This window comes from Ylistrum balloti, unplaced genomic scaffold (assembly GCF_031769215.1).
Source record: "Ylistrum balloti isolate Yb309-2 unplaced genomic scaffold, AGI_CSIRO_Ybal_v1 Utg370148, whole genome shotgun sequence".
Lineage (NCBI taxonomy): Eukaryota > Metazoa > Mollusca > Bivalvia > Pectinida > Pectinidae > Ylistrum > Ylistrum balloti.
The window spans coordinates 130,961-143,919 of record NW_026782150.1 but is presented as its reverse complement, the minus strand read 5'-3'; positions in this window follow the sequence as shown (position 1 = coordinate 143,919).

Here is a 12,959-nt window from a genome sequence, read left to right as displayed (position 1 = left end):
TGTCTGGTGTCCTGAAATACGACTTTACTCTAGTGATATCTATGTCTGTCTGGTGTCCTGAAATACGACTTTACTCGTAGTGATATCTATGTCTGTCTGGTGTCCTGAAATACGACTTTACTCGTAGTGATATCTATGTCTGTCTGGTGTCCTGAAATACGACTTTACTCATAGTGATATCTATGTCTGTCTGGTGTCCTGAAATACGACTTTACTCATAGTGATATCTATGTCTGTCTGGTGTCCTGAAATACGACTTTACTCATAGTGATATCTATGTCTGTCTGGTGTCCTGAAATACGACTTTACTCATAGTGATATCTATGTCTGTCTGGTGTCCTGAAATACGACTTTACTCATAGTGATATCTATGTCTGTCTGGTGTCCTGAAATACGACTTTACTCATAGTGATATCTATGTCTGTCTGGTGTCTCGACTAGTGATATCTATGTCTGTCTGGTGTCCTGAAATACGACTTTACTCATAGTGATATCTATGTCTGTCTGGTGTCCTGAGTACTTTACTCGTAGTGATATCTATGTCTGTCTGGTGTCCTGAAATACGACTTTACTCATAGTGATATCTATGTCTGTCTGGTGTCCTGAAATACGACTTTACTCATAGTGATATCTATGTCTGTCTGGTGTCCTGAAATACGACTTTACTCATAGTGATATCTATGTCTGTCTGGTGTCCTGAAATACGACTTTACTCATAGTGATATCTATGTCTGTCTGGTGTCCTGAAATACGACTTTACTCGTAGTGATATCTATGTCTGTCTGGTGTCCTGAAATACGACTTTACTCGTAGTGATATCTATGTCTGTCTGGTGTCCTGAAATACGACTTTACTCATAGTGATATCTATGTCTGTAGTGTCCTGATACGACTTTACTCATAGTGATATCTATGTCTGTCTGGTGTCCTGAAATACGACTTTACTCATAGTGATATCTATGTCTGTCTGGTGTCCTGAAATACGACTTTACTCATAGTGATATCTATGTCTGTCTGGTGTCCTGAAATACGACTTTACTCATAGTGATATCTATGTCTGTCTGGTGTCCTGAAATACGACTTTACTCGTAGTGATATATGTCTATGTCTGTCTGGTGTGTCCTGAAATACGACTTTACTCGTAGTGATATCTATGTCTGTCTGGTGTCCTGAAATACGACTTTACTCATAGTGATATCTATGTCTGTCTGGTGTCCTGAAATACGACTTTACTCATAGTGATATCTATGTCTGTCTGGTGTCCTGAAATACGACTTTACTCGTAGTGATATCTATGTCTGTCTGGTGTCCTGAAATACGACTTTACTCGTAGTGATATCTATGTCTGTCTGGTGTCCTGAAATACGACTTTACTCGTAGTGATATCTATGTCTGTCTGGTGTCCTGAAATACGACTTTACTCGTAGTGATATCTATGTCTGTCTGGTGTCCTGAAATACGACTTTACTCGTAGTGATATCTATGTCTGTCTGGTGTCCTGAAATACGACTTTACTCATAGTGATATCTATGTCTGTCTGGTGTCCTGAAATACGACTTTACTCATAGTGATATCTATGTCTGTCTGGTGTCCTGAAATACGACTTTACTCGTAGTGATATCTATGTCTGTCTGGTGTCCTGAAATACGACTTTACTCATAGTGATATCTATGTCTGTCTGGTGTCCTGAAATACGACTTTACTCAAAATGATACCTATGTCTGTCTGGTGTCCTGAAATACGCAAATAGAGAAATATCGGTTAAAATTAAGCACATACTTTTCAAGGTTTCCCGTGTAAACTATTGTTTTCTTCATATATTACCAAAGTTTCATCGAATTTTATTTTGAGATTCGTTTAGCATGTTGATTATTCTCCTAATTTATTGTATGACCCTCAACTGTATCTAGATGTATTATCGATACCACGTGTATTTACTGAGACATTTCGTTTCTATCGTGTGTATTTACCGAGACATGTTATTTATATCGTGTGTATTTACCATGACACGTCATTTATATCGTCCCCAGTTTTATCTTTAGTTTACACTTCTTTGTTCACAGTTTTGTCTTAAGTTTACCCTTCTTTATCCCCAGTTTCGTCTTTAGTTTACCCTTCTTTATCCCCAGTTTTGTCTGTGGTTTACCCTTTTTCATCCCCAGTTTTGTCTGTGGTTTACCCTTTTTTATCCCCAGTTTGTCTGTGGTTTACCCTTTTTTATCCCCAGTTTTATCGTTAGTTTACACTTCATTATCCCCAGTTTTGTCTGTGGTTTACCTTTCTTTATCCCCAGTTTTGTCTTTAGTTTACACTTCTTTATCCCCAGTTTTGTCTTTAGTTTACACTTCTTTATCCCCAGTTTTGTCAGTGGTTTACCAATCTTTATCCCCAGTTTTGTCTTTAGTTTTCACTTTCTTGTCCCCAGTTGTTTTGTTTTCATTTTACACTTCTTTATCCCTAGTTTTGTCTCTGGTTTACCCCTCTTTATCCCCAGTTTTGTCTGTGCTTTACCCTTTTTTATCCCCAGTTTTGTCTTTAGTTTACCCTTCTTTATCCCCAGTTTTATCTTTCGTTTAAACTTTTTTATCTCCAGTTTTGTTTTTAGTTTACACTTCTTTGTCCCCAGTTTTGTCTTTAGTTTACACTTCTTTATCCCCAGTTTTGTCTTTAGTTTACACTTCTTTATCCCCAGTTTTGTCTTTAGTTTACACTTATTTATCCCCAGTTTTGTCTTTAGTTTACACTTCTTTATCCCCAGTTTTCTCAGTGGTTTACCCTTTTTTATCCCCAGTTTTGTCTTTAGTTTACCCTTCTTTATCCCCAGTTTTGTCTTTAGTTTACACTTCTTTATCCCCAGTTTTGTCTTTAGTTTACCCTTCTTTATCCCCAGTTTTGTCTTTAGTTTACACTTCGTTATACCCAGTTTTGTCTTTAGTTTACACTTCTTTATCCCAAGTTTTATCTTTAGTTTACACTTCTTTATCCCCAGTTTTGTCTGTGGTTTACCCCCCAGTTTTGTCTTTACCTTTTTTTATCCCCAGTTTGTCTGTGGTTTACCCTTTTTTATCCCCAGTTTTGTCTTTAGTTTACACTTCTTTATCCCAAGTTTTATCTTTAGTTTACACTTGTTTATCCCCAGTTTTGTCAGTGGTTTACCAATCTTTATCCCCAGTTTTGTCTTTAGTTTTCACTTTCTTGTCCCCAGTTGTTTTGTTTTCATTTTACACTTCTTTATCCCCAGTTTTGTCTGTGCTTTACCCTTTTTTATCCCCAGTTTTGTCTTTAGTTTACCCTTCTTTATCCCCAGTTTTGTCTTTAGTTTACACTTCCTTGTCCCCAGTTTTATCGTTAGTTTACACTTCATTATCCCCAGTTTTGTCTTTAGTTTACACTTCTTTGTCCCCAGTTTTGTCTTTAGTTTACACTTCTTTATCCCTATTTTGTCTTTAGTTTACACTTCTTTATCCCCAGTTTTGTCTTAAGTTTACACTTCTTTATCCCCAGTTTTGTCTTTAGTTTACACTTCTTTATCCCCAGTTTACCCTTCTTTATCCCCAGTTTCGTCTTTAGTTTACCCTTCTTTATCCCCAGTTTTGTCTTTAGTTTACACTTCTTTATCCCCAGTTTTGTCTTTAGTTTACACTTCTTTATCCCCAGTTTTGTCTTTAGTTTACACTTCTTTATCCCCAGTTTTGTCTTTAGTTTACACTTCTTTATCCCCAGTTTTGTCTTTAGTTTACCCTTCTTTATCCCCAGTTTTATCTTTAGTTTACACTTCGTTATCCCCAGTTTTGTCTTTAGTTTACACTTCCTTGTCCCCAGTTTTATCTTAAGTTTACACTTCATTATCCCCAGTTTTGTCTTTAGTTTACACTTCTTTGTCCCCAGTTTTATCTTTAGTTTACACTTCTTTATCCCCAGTTTTGTCTTTAGTTTACCCTTCTTTATCCCCAGTTTTGTCTTTAGTTTACACTTCTTTATCCCCAGTTTTGTCTGTGGTTTACCCTTTTTTATCCCCAGTTTTGTCTTTAGTTTACACTTCTTTATCCCAAGTTTTATCTTTAGTTTACACTTCTTTATCCCCAGTTTTGTCTGTGGTTTACCATTCTTTATCCCCAGTTTTGTCTTTAGTTTACACTTCTTTATCCCCAGTTTTGTCTTTAGTTTACACTTAGTTATCCCCAGTTTTGTCTTTAGAGTTTTGTCTTTAGTTTACACTTCTTTGTCCCCAGTTTTGTCTTTAGTTTACACTTCTTTGTCCCCAGTTTTATCTTTAGTTTACACTTCTTTGTCCCCAGTTTTGTCTTTAGTTTACACTTCTTTATCCCCAGTTTTGTCTGTGGTTTACCCTTTTTTATCCCCAGTTTTGTCTTTAGTTTACCCTTCTTTATCCCCAGTTTTGTCTGTGGTTTACCCTTTTTTATCCCCAGTTTGTCTGTGGTTTACCCTTTTTTATCCCCAGTTTTGTCTTTAGTTTACACTTCTTTATCCCCAGTTTTGTCTTTAGTTTACACTTCTTTATCCCCAGTTTTGTCTTTATACACTTTTATCAGTTTTGTCTTCTATCCCCAGTTTTGTCTTTAGTTTACACTTCTTTATCCCCAGTTTTCTCTTTAGTTTACACTTCTTTATCCCCAGTTTTGTCTTTAGTTTACCCTTCGTTATACTCAGTTTTGTCTTTTTACACTTCTTTATCCCCAGTTTTGTCTTTAGTTTACACTTCTTTATCCCCAGTTTTGTCTTTAGTTTACACTTCTTTGTCACCAGTTTTATCTTTAGTTTACACTTCTTTATCCCCAGTTTTGTCTTTAGTTTACACTTCTTTATCCCCAGTTTTGTCTTTAGTTTACCCTTCTTTATCCCCATTTTGTCTTTAGTTTACACTTCTTTATCCCCAGTTTTGTCTTTAGTTTACACTTCGTTATCCCCAGTTTTATCTTTAGTTTACACTTCTTTATCCCCAGTTTTGTCTTTAGTTTACCCTTTTTTATCCCAAGTTTTATCTTAAGTTTACACTTCGTTATCCCCAGTTTTGTCTTTAGTTTACACTTCTTTATCCCCAGTTTTGTCTTTAGTTTACACTTCTTTATCCCCAGTTTTATCGTTAGTTTACACTTCATTATCCCCGTTTTGTCTTTAGTTTACACTTTTTTGTCCCCAGTTTTATCTTTAGTTTACCTTTCTTTATCCCTATTTTGTCTTTAGTTTACACTTCTTTGTAGCCAGTTTTGTCTTTAGTTTACACTTCGTTATACCCAGTTTTGTCTTTAGTTTACCCTTCTTTATCCCCAGTTTTGTCTTTAGTTTACACTTCTTTATCCCCAGTTTTGTCTTTAGTTTACACTTCTTTATCCCCAGTTTTGTCTTTAGTTTACACTTCTTTATCCCCAGTTTTGTCTTTAGTTTACACTTCTTTATCCCCAGTTTTGTCTTTAGTTTACCCTTCTTTATCCCCAGTTTTGTCTTTAGTTTACCCTTCGTTATACCCAGTTTTGTCTTTAGTTTACACTTCGCTATCCCCAGTTTTGTCTGTGGTTTACCCTTTTTTATCCCCAGTTTTGTCTGTGGTTTACCCTTTTTTATCCCCAGTTTTGTCTTTAGTTTACACTTCTTTATCCCCAGTTTTGTCTTTAGTTTACCATTCTTTATCCCCAGTTTTGTCTTTAGTTTACACTTCTTTGTCCCCAGTTTTGTCTTTAGTTTACACTTTTTTATCCCCAGTTTTGTCTTTAGTTTACACTTCTTTATCCCAAGTTTTATCTTTAGTTTACACTTCTTTATCCCCAGTTTTGTCTTTAGTTTACCCTTCTTTAGTTTACACTTCTTTATCCCCAGTTTTGTCTTTAGTTTACACTTCTTTATCCCCAGTTGTTTTGTTTTCAGTTTACACTTCTTTATCCCTAGTTTTGTCTGTGGTTTACCCCTCTTTATCCCCAGTTTTGTCTTTAGTTTACACTTCTTTGTCCCCAGTTTTGTCTTTAGTTTACACTTAGTTATCCCCAGTTTTATCTTTAGTTTACACTTCTTTGTCCACAGTTTTGTCTTAAGTTTACCCTTCTTTATCCCCAGTTTTGTCTTTAGTTTACCCTTCTTTAGTTTTGTCTTTAGTTTACCCTTCTTTATCCCCAGTTTTGTCTTTAGTTTACCCTTTTTTATCCCCAGTTTTGTCTGTGGTTTACCCTTTTTTATCCCCAGTTTGTCTGTGGTTTACCCTTTTTTATCCCCAGTTTTGTCTTTAGTTTACCAATTTTTATCCCAAGTTATATCTTTAGTTTACACTTCTTTATCCCCAGTTTTGTCTGTGGTTTACCTTTCTTTATCCCCATTTTTGTCTTTAGTTTACACTTCTTTATCCCCAGTTTTGTTTTTAGTTTACACTTCTTTATCCCCAGTTTTGTCTTTAGTTTACCCTTTTTTATCCCCAGTTTTATCTTTAGTTTACCTTTCTTTATCCCCAGTTTTATCTTTAGTTTACACTTCTTTATCCCCAGTTTTGTCTTTAGTTTACACTTCTTTGTCCCCAGTTGTTTTGTTTTCATTTTACACTTCTTTATCCCAAGTTTTGTCTGTGCTTTACCCTTTTTTATCCCCAGTTTTGTCTTTAGAGTTTTGTCTTTAGTTTACACTTCTTTATCCCCAGTTTTGTCTTTAGTTTACACTTCTTTATCCCCAGTTTTGTCTTTGGTTTACCATTCTTTATCCCCAGTTTTGTCTTTAGTTTACACTTCTTTATCCCCAGTTTTGTCTTTAGTTTACACTTCTTTATCCCAAGTTTTATCTTTAGTTTACACTTCTTTATCCCCAGTTTTGTCTTTAGTTTACACTTCTTTATCCCCAGTTTTGTCTTTAGTTTACACTTCTTTATCCCCAGTTTTGTCTTTAGTTTACACTTCTTTATCCCCAGTTGTTTTGTTTTCAGTTTACACTGCTTTATCCCCTGTTTTGTCTTTAGTTTACCCTTTTTTATCCCTAGTTTTGTCTCTGATTTACCCCTCTTTATCCCCAGTTTTGTCTGTGCTTTACCCTTTTTTATCCCCAGTTTTGTCTTTAGTTTACCCTTCTTTATCCCCAGTTTTGTCTTTAGTTTACACTTCGTTATCCCCAGTTTTGTCTTTAGTTTACACTTCTTATTCCCCAGTTTTCTCTTTAGTTTACACTTCCTTGTCCCCAGTTTTATCGTTAGTTTACACTTCATTATCCCCAGTTTTGTCTTTAGTTTACACTTCTTTATCCCCAGTTTTATCTTTAGTTTACACTTCTTTATCCCCAGTTTTGTCTTTAGTTTACCCTTTTTTATCCCCAGTTTTGTCTGTGGTTTACCCTTTTTTATCCCCAGTTTGTCTGTGGTTTACACTTTTTTATCCCCAGTTTTGTCTTTAGTTTACACTTCTTTATCCCCAGTTTTGTCTTTAGTTTACACTTCTTTATCCCCAGTTTTGTCTTTAGTTTACACTTCTTTATCCCCAGTTTTGTTTTCAGTTTACACTTCTTTATCCCCAGTTTTGTCTGTGGTTTACCCTTCTTTATCCCCAGTTTTGTCTTTAGTTTACACTTCTTTATCCCCAGTTTTGTCTTTAGTTTACACTTCTTTATCCCCAGTTTTGTCTTTAGTTTACCCTTCTTTATCCCCATTTTGTCTTTAGTTTACACTTCTTTGTCGCCAGTTTTGTCTTTAGTTTACACTTCGTTATACCCAGTTTTGTCTTTAGTTTACCATTCTTTATCCCCAGTTTTGTCTTTAGTTTACACTTTTTTATCCCCAGTTTTACACTTCGTTATCCCCAGTTTTATCTTTAGTTTACACTTCGTTATACCCAGTTTTGTCTTTAGTTTACCATTCTTTATCCCCAGTTTTGTCTGTGCTTTACCCTTTTTTATCCCCAGTTTTGTCTTTAGTTTACCCTTCTTTATCCCCAGTTTTGTCTTTAGTTTACACTTCTTTATCCCCAGTTTTGTCTTTAGTTTACACTTCTTTATCCCCAGTTTTGTCTTTAGTTTACACTTCTTTTCCCCAGTTTTGTCTTTTTATCCCCAGTTTATACCCTTTTTTATCCCCAGTTTTGTCTTTAGTTTACACTTCCTTGTCCCCAGTTTTATCGTTAGTTTACACTTCATTATCCCCAGTTTTGTCTTTAGTTTACACTTCTTTGTCCCCAGTTTTGTCTTTAGTTTACACTTCTTTATCCCCAGTTTTGTCTTTAGTTTACACTTCTTTATCCCCAGTTTTGTCTTTAGTTTACCCTTCTTTATCCCCAGTTTTGTCTTTAGTTTACACTTCTTTATCCCCAGTTTTGTCTTTAGTTTACCCTTCTTTATCCCCAGTTTTGTCTTTAGTTTACCCTTTTTTATCCCCAGTTTTGTCTTTAGTTTACACTTCTTTATCCCCAATTTTGTCTGTGGTTTTCCCTTTTTTATACCCAGTTTTGTCTTTAGTTTACCCTTCTTTATCCCCAGTTTTATCTTTAGTTTACACTTCTTTATCCCCAGTTTTGTCTTTAGTTTACACTTCGTTATCCCCAGTTTTATCTTTAGTTTACACTTCTTTATCCCCAGTTTTGTCTTTAGTTTACACTTCTTTATCCCCAGTTTTGTCTTTAGTTTACCCTTCTTTATCCCCATTTTGTCTTTAGTTTACACTTCTTTGTCGCCAGTTTTGTCTTTAGTTTACACTTCGTTATACCCAGTTTTGTCTTTAGTTTACCATTCTTTATCCCCAGTTTTGTGGTTTACCCTTTTTTATCCCCAGTTTTGTCTTTAGTTTACCCTTCTTTATCCCCAGTTTTATCTTTAGTTTACACTTCGTTATCCCCAGTTTTGTCTTTAGTTTACACTTCTTTATCCCCAGTTTTGTCTTTAGTTTACACTTCTTTATCCCCAGTTTTGTCTTTAGTTTACACTTCTTTATCCCCAGTTTTGTCTTTAGTTTACCCTTCTTTATCCCCAGTTTTATCTTTAGTTTACACTTCGTTATACCCAGTTTTGTCTTTAGTTTACACTTCTTTAGTTTACACTTCTTTGTCCCCAGTTTTGTCTTTAGTTTACCCTTCTTTATCCCCAGTTTTGTCTTTAGTTTACACTTCTTTATCCCCAGTTTTGTCTTTAGTTTACACTTCTTTATCCCCAGTTTTGTCTTTAGTTTACCCTTCTTTATCCCCAGTTTTATCTTTAGTTTACCCTTCTTTATCCCCAGTTTTGTCTGTGGTTTACCCTTTTTTATCCCCAGTTTTATCGTTAGTTTACACTTCATTATCCCCAGTTTTGTCTTTAGAGTTTTGTCTTTAGTTTACACTTCTTTGTCCCCAGTTTTATCTTTAGTTTACACTTCTTTAGTTTACACTTCGCTATCCCCAGTTTTGTCTGTGGTTTACCCTTTTTTATCCCCAGTTTGTCTGTGGTTTACCCTTTTTTATCCCCAGTTTTGTCTTTAGTTTACACTTCTTTATCCCCAGTTTTGTCTTTAGTTTACACTTCTTTGTTCCCAGTTTTGTCTTTAGTTTACCCTTCTTTATCCCCATTTTGTCTTTAGTTTACACTTCTTTATCCCAAGTTTTGTCTTTAGTTTACACTTCTTTATCCCCAGTTTTGTCTTTAGTTTACCCTTTTTTATCCCCAGTTTTGTCTTTAGTTTACACTTCTTTATCCCAAGTTTTGTCTTTAGTTTACACTTAGTTATCCCCAATTTTATCTTTAGTTTACCCTTTTTTATCCCCTGTTTTGTCTTTAGTTTACCCTTTTTTATCCCTAGTTTTGTCTCTGATTTACCCCTCTTTATCCCCAGTTTTGTCTGTGCTTTACCCTTTTTTATCCCCAGTTTTGTCTTTAGTTTACACTTCTTTATCCCCAGTTTTGTCTTTAGTTTACACTTCTTTATCCCCAGTTTTGTCTTTAGTTTACCCTTCTTTATCCCCAGTTTTGTCTTTAGTTTACACTTCTTTATCCCCAGTTTTGTCTGTGGTTTACCCTTTTTCATACCCAGTTTTGTCTTTAGTTTACCCTTCGTTATACTCAGTTTTGTCTTTAGTTTACACTTCTTTATCCCCAGTTTTGTTTTTAGTTTACACTTCTTTATCCCCAGTTTTGTCTGTGGTTTACCCCTCTTTATCCCCAGTTTTGTCTGTGCTTTACCCTTTTTCATCCCCAGTTTTGTCTTTAGTTTACCCTTCTTTATCCCCAGTTTTGTCTTTAGTTTACACTTCTTTATCCCCAGTTTTGTCTGTGGTTTATTAGTTTACACTTTTCCCCAGTTTTGTCTTTAGTTTACACTTACCCTTCTTTTATCCCCAGTTTTGTCTTTAGTTTACACTTCTTTATCCCAAGTTTTATCTTTAGTTTACACTTCTTTATCCCCAGTTTTGTCAGTGGTTTACCAATCTTTATCCCCAGTTTTGTCTTTAGTTTTCACTTTCTTTATCCCCAGTTTTATCTTTAGTTTACACTTCTTTATCCCCAGTTTTGTCTTTAGTTTACACTTCTATCCCCTTTTTATCCCCAGTTTTGTCTTTAGTTTACACTTCTTTATCCCAAGTTTTATCTTTAGTTTACACTTCTTTATCCCCAGTTTTGTCTGTGGTTTACCCTTCTTTATCCCCAGTTTTGTCTTTAGTTTACACTTCTTTGTCCCCAGTTTTATCTTTAGTTTACACTTCTTTGTCCCCAGTTTTGTCTTTAGTTTACACTTCTTTATCCCCAGTTTTATCTTTAGTTTACCCTTTTTTATCCCAAGTTTTATCTTTAGTTTACACTTCTTTGTTCACAGTTTTGTCTTAAGTTTACCCTTCTTTATCCCCAGTTTTGTCTTTAGTTTACCCTTTTTTATCCCAAGTTTTATCTTCAGTTTACACTTCGTTATCTCCAGTTTTGTCTTTAGTTTACACTTCTTTATCCCCAGTTTTGTTTTCAGTTTACACTTCTTTATCCCCAGTTTTGTCTGTGGTTTACCCTTCTTTATCCCCAGTTTTGTCTTTAGTTTACACTTCGTTATCCCAAGTTTTATCTTTAGTTTAAACTTCTTTGTCCACAGTTTTGTCTTAAGTTTACCCTTTTTTATCCCAAGTTTTGTCTTTAGTTTACCCTTCTTTATCCCCAGTTTTGTCTTTAGTTTACACTTCTTTATCCCCAGTTTTGTCTGTGGTTTACCCTTCTTTATCCCCAGTTTTGTCTTTAGTTTACACTTCTTTATCCCCAGTTTTATCTTTAGTTTACCCTTTTTTATCCCCAGTTTTGTCTTTAGTTTACACTTCGTTATCCCCAGTTTTATCTTTAGTTGACACTTCGTTATCCCCAGTTTTATCTTTAGTTTACACTTCTTTGTCCCCAGTTTTGTCTTTAGTTTACACTTCTTTATCCCCAGTTTTGTTTTCAGTTTACACTTCTTTATCCCCAGTTTTGTCTGTGGTTTACCCTTCTTTATCCCCAGTTTTGTCTTTAGTTTACACTTCCTTGTCCCCAGTTTTATCGTTAGTTTACACTTCATTATCCCCAGTTTTGTCTTTAGTTTACCCTTCTTTATCCCCAGTTTTATCTTTACACTTCTTTATCCCCAGTTTTGTCTTTAGTTTACACTTCTTTATCCCCAGTTTTGTCTTTAGTTTACACTTCTTTATCCCCAGTTTTGTCTTTAGTTTACACTTCGCTATCCCCAGTTTTGTCTGTGGTTTACCTTTTTTTATCCCCAGTTTGTCTGTGGTTTACCCTTTTTTATCCCCAGTTTTGTCTTTAGTTTACACTTCTTTATCCCAAGTTTTATCTTTAGTTTACACTTCTTTATCCCCAGTTTTGTCTTTAGTTTACACTTTTTTATCCCCAGTTTTGTCTTTAGTTTACACTTCTTTATCCCAAGTTTTATCTTTAGTTTACACTTCTTTATCCCCAGTTTTGTCAGTGGTTTACCAATCTTTATCCCCAGTTTTGTCTTTAGTTTACACTTACCTTTTTACTTTTTATCCCCAGTTTTGTCTTTAGTTTACACTTCGTTATACCCAGTTTTGTCTTTAGTTTACCATTCTTTATCCCCAGTTTTGTGGTTTACCCTTTTTTATCCCCAGTTTTATCTTAAGTTTACACTTCTTTGTCCCCAGTTTTGTCTTTAGTTTACACTTCTTTATCCCCAGTTTTGTCTTTAGTTTACACTTCTTTATCCCCAGTTTTGTCTTTAGTTTACACTTCTTTATCCCCAGTTTTGTCTTTAGTTTACCCTTCTTTATCCCCATTTTGTCTTTAGTTTACACTTCTTTATCCCCAGTTTTGTCTTTAGTTTACACTTCTTTATCCCCAGTTTTGTCTTTAGTTTACACTTCGTTATCCCCAGTTTTGTCTTTAGTTTACACTTCGCTATCCCCAGTTTTGTCTGTGGTTTACCCTTTTTTATCCCCAGTTTGTCTGTGGTTTACCCTTTTTTATCCCCTGTTTTGTCTTTAGTTTACCCTTTTTTATCCCAAGTTTTATCTTAAGTTTACACTTCGTTATCCCCAGTTTTGTCTTTAGTTTACCCTTCTTTATCTCCATTTTTGTCTTTAGTTTACACTTCTTTATCCCGAGTTTTGTTTTCAGTTTACACTTCTTTATCCCCAGTTTTGTCTGTGGTTTACCCTTCTTTATCCCCAGTTTTGTCTTTAGTTTACACTTCTTTATCCCCAGTTTTGTCTTTAGTTTACACTTCTTTATCCCCAGTTTTGTCTTTAGTTTACCCTTCTTTATCCCCAGTTTTGTCTTTAGTTTACACTTCTTTATCCCCAGTTTTGTCTTTAGTTTACACTTCTTTATCCCCAGTTTTATCTTTAGTTTACACTTCTTTATCCCCAGTTTTGTCTTTAGTTTACACTTCTTTATCCCCAGTTTTGTCTTTAGTTTACACTTCTTTATCCCCAGTTTTGTCTTTAGTTTACCCTTCTTTATCCCTAGTTTTGTCTTTAGTTTACACTTCCTTGTCCCCAGTTTTATCGTTAGTTTACACTTCATTAT